The sequence below is a fragment of the Mytilus galloprovincialis genome, chromosome 8 (genome assembly GCF_965363235.1).
Source record: "Mytilus galloprovincialis chromosome 8, xbMytGall1.hap1.1, whole genome shotgun sequence".
Lineage (NCBI taxonomy): Eukaryota > Metazoa > Mollusca > Bivalvia > Mytilida > Mytilidae > Mytilus > Mytilus galloprovincialis.
Window position 1 is genome coordinate 13,472,348 of NC_134845.1, and position 14,164 is coordinate 13,486,511.

Sequence of the window (14,164 nt, forward strand, 5' to 3'; positions counted from 1 at the left end):
TAATTCAATTCTTTCATACGATTATCAATAACAAAGAGGTTTGTTAGCAGAAACAGCATATCAATCTTTCGATAAAAACATGATTCTCACAAATAAGACTGACCTAGAACAATCTGTAATATCAGTGTAACTAGACAATAACATGATCACGTAGAAACTAAGAGTTTACCGACTCTACAACTGAAGTAGATAATGGTAATGGCATACTTACCTTTCTTAAAATTGCCATACAAAAAAATGTCTGTCTTGAGGAGCATACATCTTTGTTTAATCCATATTTACAAATCATTTCATAATGTCAGCTCAACGTCTGTGTACTCCGAATGTCAAATAATTCCTTTCGTGTAATATCTTTATTTTTTTGTAAGAAGGTTTCCCCGTAAAGCTATATATAGAAACAGGTAAAAACCAAATAAAAAGTAAAATCACAAAAATTCTGAACTCAGAGGAGAATCCAATCGGAAAGTCCATAATCACATGGCAAAATCAAATGACAAAATACATAAAAAACGAATGGACAAGACATGTCATATTCCTGACTTGGTACAGACATTTTCAAAAAGAGAAAATGGTCGATTAAACAGCGTTTTAAAGTGCTAATGCCCGCGTCACACTGTCCCGATTTTTATATACGATGGACACCCGAATGCGAAAATTGTAAGTTCGTACGAAGTTGGTCCCGATCTCGTTAAAATACCAAAAAGTGACCGAAGCAAGTACGATGAATAACGAAGTCTATACGATGGTGCCGAAATTATATACGATAGCAAAAGATGGACATACGAAGGTTAACCAAAGACGGGTATTTAAGCTTCATATTTCAGCCGAAGCCTACACGATGGATCACGAAGGCTACACGATGGATTACGAAGGCTACACGATGGATTACGATGATGGCGCGATGGCCATACGATGTCTAAAAGACGTCGCGTACAGCTTACGATGCATTTAAATTATATACCGAAGGCATCACGCGTTTTATGATACGAACAGAATTTCGACAACATATCGTTTCTGTACAAGTCTGCCATGCATGGCGGGAAATCGATCTTTTTGTCTAATTCTTATAAAACTTAGTTGATTATCCCCTCGCCTACTACATGTAAATTGCGTGTAGATAAAATTGTTATGGACACTCTAGAACCAAAATGCTGAAAACTTGGTATGGTGTTACTCGTTAAGAATATCTTAATCGCTATTGACTTTAAAGTTCAAAGGTCAAGGTCACAGTGGTAGTTGTAATACAAGGCAATATCACCCTTGTGGACACTCTAAAACCAATATGCTTCAAAAGATTTTAACCATATTTGGTATATTGTTCCTCCTTGTAATGATCTGACATTTTTTACGTTCAAGGCCAAAGGTCAAGGTCATGCAGATGGACTTGTTTTTTCTCCTTGAAATAGCATAATACACAGGGAATTGGTTGCTCATTTTTTTACCTACTGGTTCTAAAGACAATATTAAAGGTATTTCCAGTTACTGAATGTTTTGGTTGATTTCTAAAAAAATAGTTATGTATCAAATGTGCATATTCAATTTACCATTTTCTGCATGTATCATATACAAATATAGTGTCCATATTTGTCCCCAATATGTTACATACGAGGGGATGCCACGCTCGGCATTGCCTTGTTTGAACTGTAAAATGTGTGCACTAGTCTGAATAATCACCCATAATTATGCCCATGTTTACTGATCTATCTTAAAGGTAAGGTAATGGGCTCGTTGATCCCTTTTATTCAAAAAGAGCTCTTTCCAGGAGAATATCATAATAATATAGACAAAAGGAAGGATGTGGGGAAAGCAACAAATGCGGCAAAATATGACATATAGAAAACAAAATGGTTATGGAGTAAACATTCGTGTGACAACAACTCAGACGATACATAAAAAATCAGAATAATGAAGAAAATGTTGGTTTCCCTCTTATATACGTGTACCTGCAGTGTTGGTGTACGAGGCGCGTTTATGATTTTCATTGTGTTACTTGATATGAAAAATTGACAAAAAATAATATTTCACTTGTAAAAGTAAATCCTGAGCCTGTAATAGCTGCTCTTCTTGTTCCATTTGAATTAACAGAAACAACGCTGTCGCCTTTCTTGTTCTCATAGAATCATATGATATGAGCTCCATGTTTTGTGAACGTCTTTCTTAACTGTCGTATTAGACTGACCAGTGCATATCGCGCATGGCACTTTAAATGTATTTTAGCGCAAAAAATTAACTTACATTTAGCTGGATTTATTGCCGTCGTAGTTCCATCTTGTCGCCTTCGTGCTTTTATTCGATGGCAACACGACGGGATTACGAGGTCTTCACGAAGTCGTGTTGCCATCGTAAAACCTTCGAGTAGCTTCGTGATTCATTCGTGTATACATCGTAATGTCAAATTTCCCCGATGGAAACGATGGTAACACGAATGCAATACGATGTTCAAAGATGCATTCCCGGTGACATTACGATGGTGAGGATGGTGATACGAACTCAATACGAACCCTCAGCATCGGACGCACCTTCGGGGATTTTTTAACATGTTAAAAAAATTAGAACCCTTCCCGAAGTTGTCCCCGAAGGCTAGAAAAAGTGGCCAATGGTTCTACGATGGTTAAAGATGGCACTACGAATAGCCCGATCTGGATACGATCAGTCCCGATTTTGAAAATTTCCATAATCGTGTTGCCATCGGTGTAAAAATCGGGACAGTGTGACGCGGGCATAAACCTCTCACTTTGATGACAGTCTCACCAAAATCCGTTATATTCACAATGATGTGTGAATTAAACAGACATAATAAAAAAATAGTCAAAATATGGGTACAGCAGTCATCATCGTGTAACAATTTTAAACGGAACAATTAAGCAGAACACAAAAAACATCTATCTAGAAACACATTCATTGATCATGTTGATTCGCGCGCGTCTCTGACGTCAGAACATTTTATACGTCACATAAAATTTAAGTTTGCCTTGCCAATTCAATATAGAATTAATTTGCCAGTGTTTGAAATATTGTAATAATGAAAATAATTATGACTTTTGAAAAAAAAAGTGTTATCAAAATAGGTAAAGCTACATAAAACATACTTAGCAAATGAAAAGTGAAAGTTGAAAGGAAGGAATCAGGGTTGTGAAAGTACAATTTACACGACGTAACGTTATATTTATTCCCGTCCTTTCACTTCCCTATTGTTGACGTCAACTTCCGCCCAGCAATTGTTGATATTGTTTTGAAGAGTGAAGAGCTGTTGGACAAGTTGAAGAATAAGATGATTGGTATTTAACTTGATACCTAGTTTATAAAAGGTAAACAGCATACATTTTACACACTATAGTATTTTGCTGATCTCCGCATCAGGTTCGAAATATATATTTTGCTCTATTTATAGATCGTAGTTTCCCCTGTTAAATATAGCGCGATCGGCAATTCAAACACATTAACGTTGGTTGTTCATTTCTTAAAATAAAGTATTGTATTTTTACATGTTGTTTGCACCAAAAAGTAACTGCCGTATAAAGTTGTGCATGTTGTGGTAATTGTAAATGAGACAAATATATATATATATAGTCGCCGTCAGCTGATTTTCGTAGCGGTTATCGGTAAAAATAATCTAAACTATCAACCACGTTCACTCATGATATAGTTTTTCACATTCCATTCATAAATCGCAAAACGAAAAATCACTACTGACCTACCTTTTAAGTGATTGCACTGTGATAATCCTGTGACTGTGACTATAGTTGTGAAGCCCATGTATGATTTTACCCGCTCGGACCCGTTTTTTTAAATAAGTAAGTTCACAATGTGTTTTATAATAAATTATTGTATTTTTACATGTTGTTTGCATAAAAACGTAACTGCCCTATAAAGTTGTGGTAATTGTTTAATTAGACAAACACTTGTTGTGATGCCCATGTAGTATTTTAACCGCTCAGACCCGTTTGTTCTATAAAAAAGTAAGTTCACAACAATCACTATAAAAAACTATTTAAATTGCAATCTTTTTTCAGTAACTGCGATTATTTCTCCTTGATTTCTCTCTATCTTCTGAACTGTTTGCTAAAAACAAATCATTTCAAAATATTTCAACGGCGATAATTTATGTAAACGACAACTAACTTTTTAGTTTTTTTTGTGTACCGTCTGTAGATTGAAATAAACAATTAATTTTCTCATAGGCGACAATGAAAGCCTTTTTTGAGATACGGACTCTAGAAAGTTGATTTTTTAAACGACACCTACCATGTTTTATAAGTCATGGATCATTAATAATATCAAGTTTCCTATGATGCATATATTCAGACTTCAATCATACTTAGTATACGAATCTTGTATTATGTATGCACTCTAGTTTGATCGATAAACGCTTGTCTTTCAATTTTCAGTCATTTATGAAAAAAAAGACTCATAATTTTGTCTCAGTTGCATTATATATATTTTAATTAATTGTAAGTGGCTTTGAACTAGCTGTCAGTAGCTGCAAATACTATCATATCAATTCTTAGTTTCTTTTCTTGTTGAGATATACAAGTAACGGGTGACGACCAGACTGATTTTTTATGTTTCGTTATTACGTTTTACTGTTACACGACTGTTATGGGGAGGGTTGAGGTCCTCTAACATGTTTAACCACGCCAAATTTTGTGTTTATGCGCCTGTCTCAAGTCTGCAGTCTGTAATTTAGGGTTGTCGTTTCTTGAAGTGTTACATATTTGGTTTTCGTTCATTTTTTTGGTACATGAATAAAGCCGTTAGTTTTTTCGTTTGAATTGTTTTACATTTGTCATTTCGGGGCCTTTTAAAGCTGAATATGTTGTGTGGGTTTGGTCATTGTTGGAGGCTGTACGATGACCTATAGTTGTTTATTTTTTGTCATTTGATCCTTTTTGGAGAATTGTCTCGTTGGCAATCATACCATTTCTTCGTTTTTTTATATGCCTAATGGAAATATTTGTGACACTGATGATTGATTCTCTCATGTTAACTGTAATCACGCCAACTTCATAATTTAATGTCATTAATGGCAGTAAATAGACGGACATTTATATTTATTATATCTTGATTTGAAGTATATGTTGACTTCCTGGCTCAAAGTTCAAAAACTATATTTAGTAATTAGTTCCGTATTATTCTACATAGGATGGCTGTGGATTGGATTTTATCTCTCTGTTTGTCATTTGTAGTTATCAATTATATTCATTCAAAAACCTGCAGTAAACGTCAAAGGTATGGCATGTATCTATCAAGAAATTGTTAAGAAGATAATGCAAAATGTTAACGTAATGTTTCCCGTATTTACGTTTTATGTTTATGACGTTACTTTTTTCATTTGTATGGGCGCCTTCGATATGAATTTTGAGCATAAAAGTAAGCCAAAGCAAAGTATCGAGTTTTAATCGTTTATTACAATACAGACATATCATGTATACATATAAGTTTTCAAAATTTAAAAAAAAGAGTAAAATAAAGTTTTCAAACGCTATAATGAATCAATAAACAGACAATTTCAGAAAGATATGTTTAAAATCATGTCTTTCCCGAAGTACTGACCACCATGATATACATGTGTCATGATAGCAATAACGAAAATGTCTATCATTACACAATCACGAGATTAAGATGGCAGACGTCACAAATATCTGCCATAAGCATAACTTTGTACAATGTCATAAGTTGCTTTCGGTCGGATACAAACGGAACAGCTAATATGGTACGAAAGGTACAAACTCAAAGACTAAGAATTTCGAAAAGATTGAATTAAATGTTTTGAAAAATCTCCAAGATTCACTTGATTATTTAAGTAACTAAATTCATTCTCGTCAATCAAAAATCAATAGACTATTTCTAATAAACAAGTAATTTGATCATTAATTAACGTTTTCTGTGCCATGGGCCGATTTTAGGCCGATTTGTATATACTACGTTGACTGCCACGGGCCGATTTTCGGCCGATGTTTTTTTTCTTGACGTCGAACAATAGGTTTCAGTGACGTCGCTTCTTTTGTGTACTGTGGGAGGGGCTACAGCACGTTGCTTAGTTGCATGCAAAGTGCTTTCAATTTTTCATTTAAGGGCATACGATACAGTTACAGGGAAGGTAATGACGTTGCTAACGTAAAATGTTATTTTCGCGACGTCAAACAATGACATATCGGGAAAAGGCGCATTTTTCGACTGATTTTTATCATTCAAACTGCTTTAATTTGAAAACGAGTGCATGGACCCCGATTTTTTAAAACAGCAATTTTTTTTCATTTTGCAAGGAGATTATGTGACCCAAATTTTATAAAACTGTAAATAGCGCAATTTTTTTAATTTTGATAAACATGCAGCAAAAAATGACGTTTTTTCCTCTATTCATGAACATTTGATAAATATAGAGTTATTTCGGAATAAAAATTGCATAATTTTTAATGATACTTAGAAAATACAGAAATTACCGATTATTTAACAAACAAAAAATTGTGTTTATCTTTTAAAACAAAAATGTTATGTCTTTCTATCGAAAAAGAAAATACGGACACAAATCTGGATTCTGAGCAAATATACAAATTTCGGCCTCATTTTACTCAAAAAGTAGCACATGAAGGTATATTTTTTATTGCATATTTGATTTGAACAGGTAAAAAATAGCCTATATGCAAATTTTCATCAACTTGTAAATACAGGCTCAAAACTGTATCGTATGCCCTTAAGCCGCGTTGGCCATACTTTTATGCAATTTTTAATTTGTTTTAATTTGTGTGGATTTTCTGCTGATTTTCTTTTTTGTATTGTATAAAAAAAATAATATCAAAGAAATATTACAGTTTCACTAAATTATGATAGCAGTCGAAAAGTTTAATTACTGAAACCAATTTTAATGCACTGCATGTGCACCTTTTATGGAATAATGATTCTTCAGAAGTACGCTGAATCGAAATCAAACAATACAACAGGCATAAAACATTCAATGAGCGAATTCCAATCCAAATAGAATGACCGATTAAAATCAATTAAAAAAAAAAATACCATCAAGAAATAGGTCAAATAGGGTAATTTCAAAAGTGCTTGTCATGCTCCTGGTACAGAGACATCTTTATGTGAGGGGTGAGGATTCGATGCATTATAAATGACTATTTCATGTAATTGTAGTGGGTTGTCTGAACACCTGTTATAAAATAAAAACATTTGATTAGAAACAAAAAATATATTTTAATCATGATTCAACACATAAATGATTGTCTTTACAATGCCGGTGAACACCTTTTCCGCAAACTCGACATACAGTCCTACTCCTCCTTCGACCCCCGTAACCATTTCTGTCTGAACATACATCGCAATCTTTTTCTCTGTGACCGGGCAACTTTCTGATCCCGTGTTTGTTCTTATTTTGTCTATTGTCGTCTTGGTTTTCGTTTCTTAGCACCATGTGATCTTTAGCGAGATCCTCTATCAGCCTTTGTGTGAAGGATAGTCTTGACAATTTCGGATTATCGGAATTGTTTTCTTTATAAATAATGTATGCATTTATTACCATACGGTGCATAAGATTAAAAACAACCTATTTCCAAACCTTTAACGTTTTTCGTCCATCATTGTAACTCTCTGTCATCATGTCAGCCAAATCTACGCCCCCATAAATTTATTATACGAGCAAATCATAGCCGGTTTATCATTTTCTTGTGCTGCTTTAGAAAAAGAGGATATGATTCTAACTGGTTTTCGACCATTCCGTTCTTTATATGCACATAACAGAATTTTTCCTTGTCTAATATAAATGCTCTCCTTTTCCTGCAAAACAGCGTTCTTGATTGTGTTTGGCATTTGCCGATTAGCGCGTAATGTTCCAGTGAACAATGTTCCTTTTGCTAAAAGCTCTTTAGCCAGATTAATTGAGGAGAAAAAACTGTCAGTAAATAAATGATAAGCTTTGTTAAACAATCCTGCGGTATCTAACAGTTTGTTGACTACGTAAGCACCCTGTAACATTCCTTGCGGTGTTGGGTCATATTGTTTGCCTTTGTAAACACTGATTTGACAAATATAGCCACTGACGGCCTCGGCTAATACCCAAAGTTTGACTCCAAATTTCGCCGCTTTTGAAGGAATGTATTGTATTATTGATGACCGGCCTTTAGATGCGATTAAGCTTTCGTCAATACTTAGGTTCTGTTTTGGAATGTAATGTTGTTTCGACTGTCGATTAAAAAGACCAACGAAGCACTGAAATTTTGATGTAGGTGAATAATTATCGTCGTTCCGATTCGGTATTGTAGTATTATCTACGATATGAAAATTTTTTAAAATGCTCTGAAATCGATTTCTAGAAAACATGTTAATAGATACTAGAAAAATTAAGTTATATCAAATCTTTATAATGACGTAACTCAAAAATTGTGTCAAAAAATGCTGTACATCTATTAGCACTATTATATATATAAGGAAAAGAGGAAGATACAAAAGGTACATTCAAACCCATAAGTCATAACACACCGACAAAACTATTGACAAATATCTGAGCAAAAGGAACACCATCCAAACAGGAGGTGATATCAGATGCTCCAGATGGCAAACAGAACCTGATCCACATGTAACAACTGTCGTGTTGCTCTTGTTAGAACAAATAGGCGAATACTAAACTTGAGTAGATCACAAAGGGAAACATAGAACGGGATAGTGGTTACGAAACAGGGTACACTCCCCTCATCATATTTGGAACATATAAGTCATAATAGTCAAACAACTCGTTAAGGTGTCCGTACAACTTGAAACGATTTCAACGTCACCACTTCTAATGCGTGATTTATATCTTTTTTGTGTAAGCAAACAAAATCTATAAAGGACATCAGGATAGGAATGCCAGCTCTAGAAAATTACACTCAATATGCAGAGGATCCTGAATTGTTGCTACATAGAAATTATAAGTTCACAGTTCGGAAGATGAAATTATCTGTTTTGTCGTAAAGTTTTCTACTCAACCAATCTTCGTTGTAAATTGTTTGAATTTAGTCCAAATATATAATGCAGACTTCAGTGTATCAAGATATTTTATTTAAAGTTCAATATGTGTTCAATGAAGAAAAAAAAGCATAAGCAAAGCACATACCACAATATAACCTACGCAAGGTAAAAAAGACAAATATAAAACAAATATAATCGAGGGACCTGCCGACCTGATACAATGTATATTTTCAAAAACAATAAAAGAAAAACACATTATATACAGCAACAAACGATTACCACGGAACTATATGCTCCTGACTTAGGACAGGCTTACAGAATTGTCTAAACAATACTGAATTTATTATAATGGATAAGTCTGAAAAAAATGGCTTTATGATCTTTTTAAGAGCTATGCTTACCAAAACTACTGTCACAGATTAAATTATGTATAGTAGTATAATTATAGTATATACATGTAGTTGTGCTTTTAAATTGATTTACACTGTTGTCTTATTAAACTAGTGATAGATTGGAAACTACAGCTTGTTGATTACATATATTCTAGAAGGGAAGCTTTCATAATAAACACATATTTTTCAGCACCTCTATTATTTTGTAGATTAGAATTTGGAGGAGTCACAACTTACTCAATACAGTATTTTTGTTGCGCAAATACTGTTGAAAAGAATGGAAGATGTAAAAGTATGTAGAATGTGTGCCGGTCTGATAAAAATCCGTCTGTCTTTTCTTGTTTTCTTCTTTATTTTCACTAAAAGAAAACAAGGACTTTATATATTGACATTAAGCTGACATTCACAAAAAGTTAAAACACTAATGTAAAATTACATAATGTATGTACATGAAGTTAGTTGGTTAATGAAAAGTTGGATTTCACATACTTAGTATTTTCTTTTACAAATTAACATAAGATTTTTGTTCTACTACATCGTGCATTGACTTAACAAAAAACCGAAAATATCTGTTCGAAGTACGAAACTGTCAATCTAGTACGTGATTTTCTTAACACATTAACATGTTGCAGGTACATGCAGTTGCATGTTTATATATGGCAGAACCTATTACAGTTTTGGTTCTCAATGCATGTTAATCTCTACTTTATTTGGCCATTCAAAATAAAGTTCTATTTGAGCGTCATTAATGTATATTTTAGAGACACAACACGCATCTGGCGTTGATAATATTATAATCTTTGTAATTCTGCTGAGTTTATCTTAATCTCTAGTCGATGGTACTGCCAGTGAGGGTTCCATTCCTATAGTTTTTTCAGTCAAGTAATCCGATCTTCCGCGTTGACATGAACTATCACTCTTGTAATTAAAATGATAAATAATTAGTCTTCACAAAATAGAAACTACTAATATTAGCATTTTTTTGCCATTTCGTTATAATTTAATTTTGGATGTAACGCGTCTTCTGATTGGCTGACGTTATTTTGTTATGAGCCCATATACATATTAAGTCATGTGACCGTGACGTCATCCTCGTTTTTTTATGGTTTTCTACGGTTTAAAATGGAATTTAGAGTTAAATTTTAAGAAATGACTGTTATATTTTTTCTGTCTATGAAGAATTAACATAAAAAATGTGGTGTATACTGTTAAATAACCCGCGTTATTCAGTGTGCACCACATTTTTTATGTTATATCTTCATAGACAGAAAAAATATTATAGTCATTCCTTAATACTTTACCACGCATACACGTTTTTTAGAATTTCGTGTTTCATTTAGCTGTTAACGTTTCTTATTCGAGCGTCCTTTGTGATTCTTGTGAATGCGTGTCTGGTGTACAATATTTTAAGCCTGGTATTTACGACGAGAAATAAATTACTGTGTATGCGTCTTACTTAAAAGATTAAATCAACCATAACCAAAAAAGATTGATAACAAGCAGGCAGCTATTACTTCAGCTTAAAGTGTAGGTTGATGCCTGTTAACACGTATCATTTGTTTTCTGATATCCGAAGTCTGGCGCCTGTTGTTTAGTAATGATCGTTTGTTGATTTTGCGCCGAAGCATTTCTTGTGTCTTGTTTTTTTTTTTAGTGTACACAGTTGGTTTTCCGGTATGTAAGGTTTGCACTAGCCAATTTTGGGGCTATTTGTAGCTTGCTGTTTGTCGTGAGCGAAGGCTCCGTGATTACTTTTGTATGTGACTTGAATGAAGAGTTACATTCAATATACAAATTCAAAAGTTTTATAAGAATAATGTTTGTCTTAATTTGCATGAACAATTACTGGACCTTCTCCAAAAGTATGACTTGTTTCTTTTAATTTGTTCGAGAAAAATTCTGATTCGTATTAAAATTTGTTCGAATTTGTTCGACAAATATTCGACATTCTGAATATGGTCTTAATTTTTTTTACAAATATTTGTCGACAGATTTATCATTATCTTTATTTATCTTTACATAATATAAACTTTTCAAGTTACACTTTTTACAACAAAAATCAAATTTGGGCATTTACATATAAAATGATTATCAATTTGGGAATATAAATATTTTTATTAAAACAAATTTTGGTATTAAATTTAAAGCATTAACAGTACAAATGTGGATATATAAACCAATTTAAATGTGATTTGTAAATAACTATAAATTTATGTAGATTCTTTAAATTTATAAATGATTGAAGAATGATTTATAGTTATAATACATATTTCATGCGACATGCTTAATATTCAATGTTGATATGGTAAATAAACATTATTAGGTCTTTCCACCTTTCCGTGGAAAGACCTATTGGATTTCTTCTGATTATTATTATTATTATTATTTTTTTATTCTTCCGCCTAATTCTTTTCTTGCGTAGTATTGATGCTTCAAAAGATGTCGCTTAGATATTTGGAATATGATATCGTAAAGCGTATGCACTTTTAAAACTAACCACTGCGTAACCAAATACTTTACGTTGTAAGAGTTATCTCCCCAAACATGTTTTTCTTGTGGCCACTACTCCTTCGCAACCATAAAAGATTACGACAAATTTATTTTACCAAATTGCTCGTTACATCCTCAGGATGTTCTGTTTTATTTTGACCGAAGCCGTATAGAGACTCCATATGAGAGTTAGTTCCCCTTTTGTATTTGAAATTTTGAAATGTATTTTAAACTGGAAAACCATAAGTGAAAGAGACCTAGGGTCTTTTGTTTTGAGATCATTGGTCCAAAAAAATGAAAATTAGGTAAAGGTCAAAGGTCAAAGTCATATTCTAAATTTTGATTTTGGCCTATTTTCACTAATTTTCATTAACCTTATAAGATACCGACAAATTATTTTTACTAAATTGTTAGTTGCGACATGTCGTAACTTATATATTTTGGTTAAAAGGGTGTGTAGACATAAAATGGGAGTTTTTGCCCCTCCTATATTAAGAATTAAACGTAAAGTGATATAACTCATTAACTATACATATTACAGACCTAGGGTCTTTTTATTTGGGGTCCCTGGTTTATGACCTTGACATATAGGTCAAGGTCATCAGTAAATTTGACGTTCTAGATTTTGACCTTTGCTCAAAATTCATATTTATACATCATTAAGCCATAGGAACTGACATTTTCAACTGAATTTTAATATTTTCATATCAAAATAGATCCTTATTGGTGCAAAGACCTTCAATTGTTCTCTGAACAATTGGTTTTTAATTGTACCTATATTTGGTTTTTATAAATAGAAAAGAATTATTATATCATTATTCTTTCAATGATTTGTATAGTCTTACTACATAAATCCTTGATTTAACAGAAGACAATTTGTTTAATGTCATTCGCTGCAATACTTACTTCCAAATAAGTTATACACACTAAGGGTACACACGACTTTCATACGGACAATTACTTTTTTACCTGTAATCAGCCATGCAACTTATAAGTCGCATGACCATGCCACTACTAAAAAGTTTGTCGTTAGAACAAAATCAAAATCTTCATTTTAATTAAAAAATTTTGAACTAAAAAGGATTTTTCACATCAGCATTATAAAGTGAAATAATGTAACATAAACACAAATTGAATAATTTCCCAAAGATTAAAAGACATTTATTATCTGCTCGTAAATAGAATAATAGAAAACTGATTTTATAAACGGTCCACTCTATGATTCACATATAAATCATTGGTCTAATAAAATAGATCTCACACAAACATGCACAATTAAGATCTGAACCTTTTGTTTTTGTTCTTTGATTTCTTGAGAGAAACAAGCTAGAAAAAAGTATAACAACTATTTAGTTTAGGATTATAATTTAGTAATCCAGACGCGCGTTTCGTCTACATAAGACCTATCAGTGACTCTCATATCAAAATAGTCAAACAAGTACAAAGTTGAAGAGCATTGGAGATCAAATTATGAAATGCAACACTCAATTTTGAATAAAAAGGAATCTGACTTTACTAAAAAGTAATGAGTTTTTGAATCAAGATGGGAACAATTTCTTTGTCCCTAAAAAAACAATGAAGTGATACCCTTTTTAGCAAAACACACACACACACACACATACACACATACGAGAGGATTGATGGGATTCACAAGAGACACAAGGTCATATTTTAAAAACTGCCTCAGGTCAACCATTTTATTTTTAGTAAAACAAATTTGACTGGCAGGTTTATTACTGGAAAAAAAATCCCAAATGCTATTTTGTCCATAACTTAGGCATATACTCCAAGTGAAACCAATTTAACCAAACGTTTTTAAAAAATAAATCAAAATTAAACTATATGAGTCATTCGATGTACTCCTACTCAGGGTGCTCAAAGGGTATCTTACTATACAAATCCTTGATTCTTCAGGTTTAGTTTAAGAATATTAGAAATTAGTATATAACAAAACAAAAGTGGTTAAACAGATCAGAATGTGCCTATACACAAGTCAGGCAAAATCTATACTGTTAATATAGTGTTTAGACATCTTTAAGACGGTCGCGAGTGTGTCGCGATATATTCAAACAGCTTTAAGACTGCCAATGATGTATCAAGACATATTCAGACATTATTAAGAATGTCAAGAATATGCCAACTCTTATTCAAACATTGCTAAGAATGTCAAGAATATGTCAACAATTATTCAGACATTATTAAGGGTGTGTTCTCATTTCGCCTTAACTGTGAATTCCAGGTAAAAAAGGTAAAAAATATACTAAGGCCAGGTGGGAATTGAACTAAGGCGAAATGTGAATTTAGATAAAAATACTAAATAAACAAATTAAACCTCT

General features: G+C 32.7%; 1 protein-coding gene across 1 annotated transcript in view; it reads right to left on the bottom strand.

Annotated features, from left to right (window-relative positions):
- LOC143085125 (uncharacterized) overlaps positions 1–315 on the bottom strand; it is a 66,895-nt gene extending 66,580 nt beyond the window's left edge. Inside the window, exon 1 of the mRNA XM_076261307.1 lies at positions 212–315. The gene's annotated coding sequence lies outside the window, so the exon portion shown is untranslated. The remainder of the gene's footprint in view (positions 1–211) is intronic.
- Between the last annotated feature and the right edge of the window lie 13,849 nt (positions 316–14,164).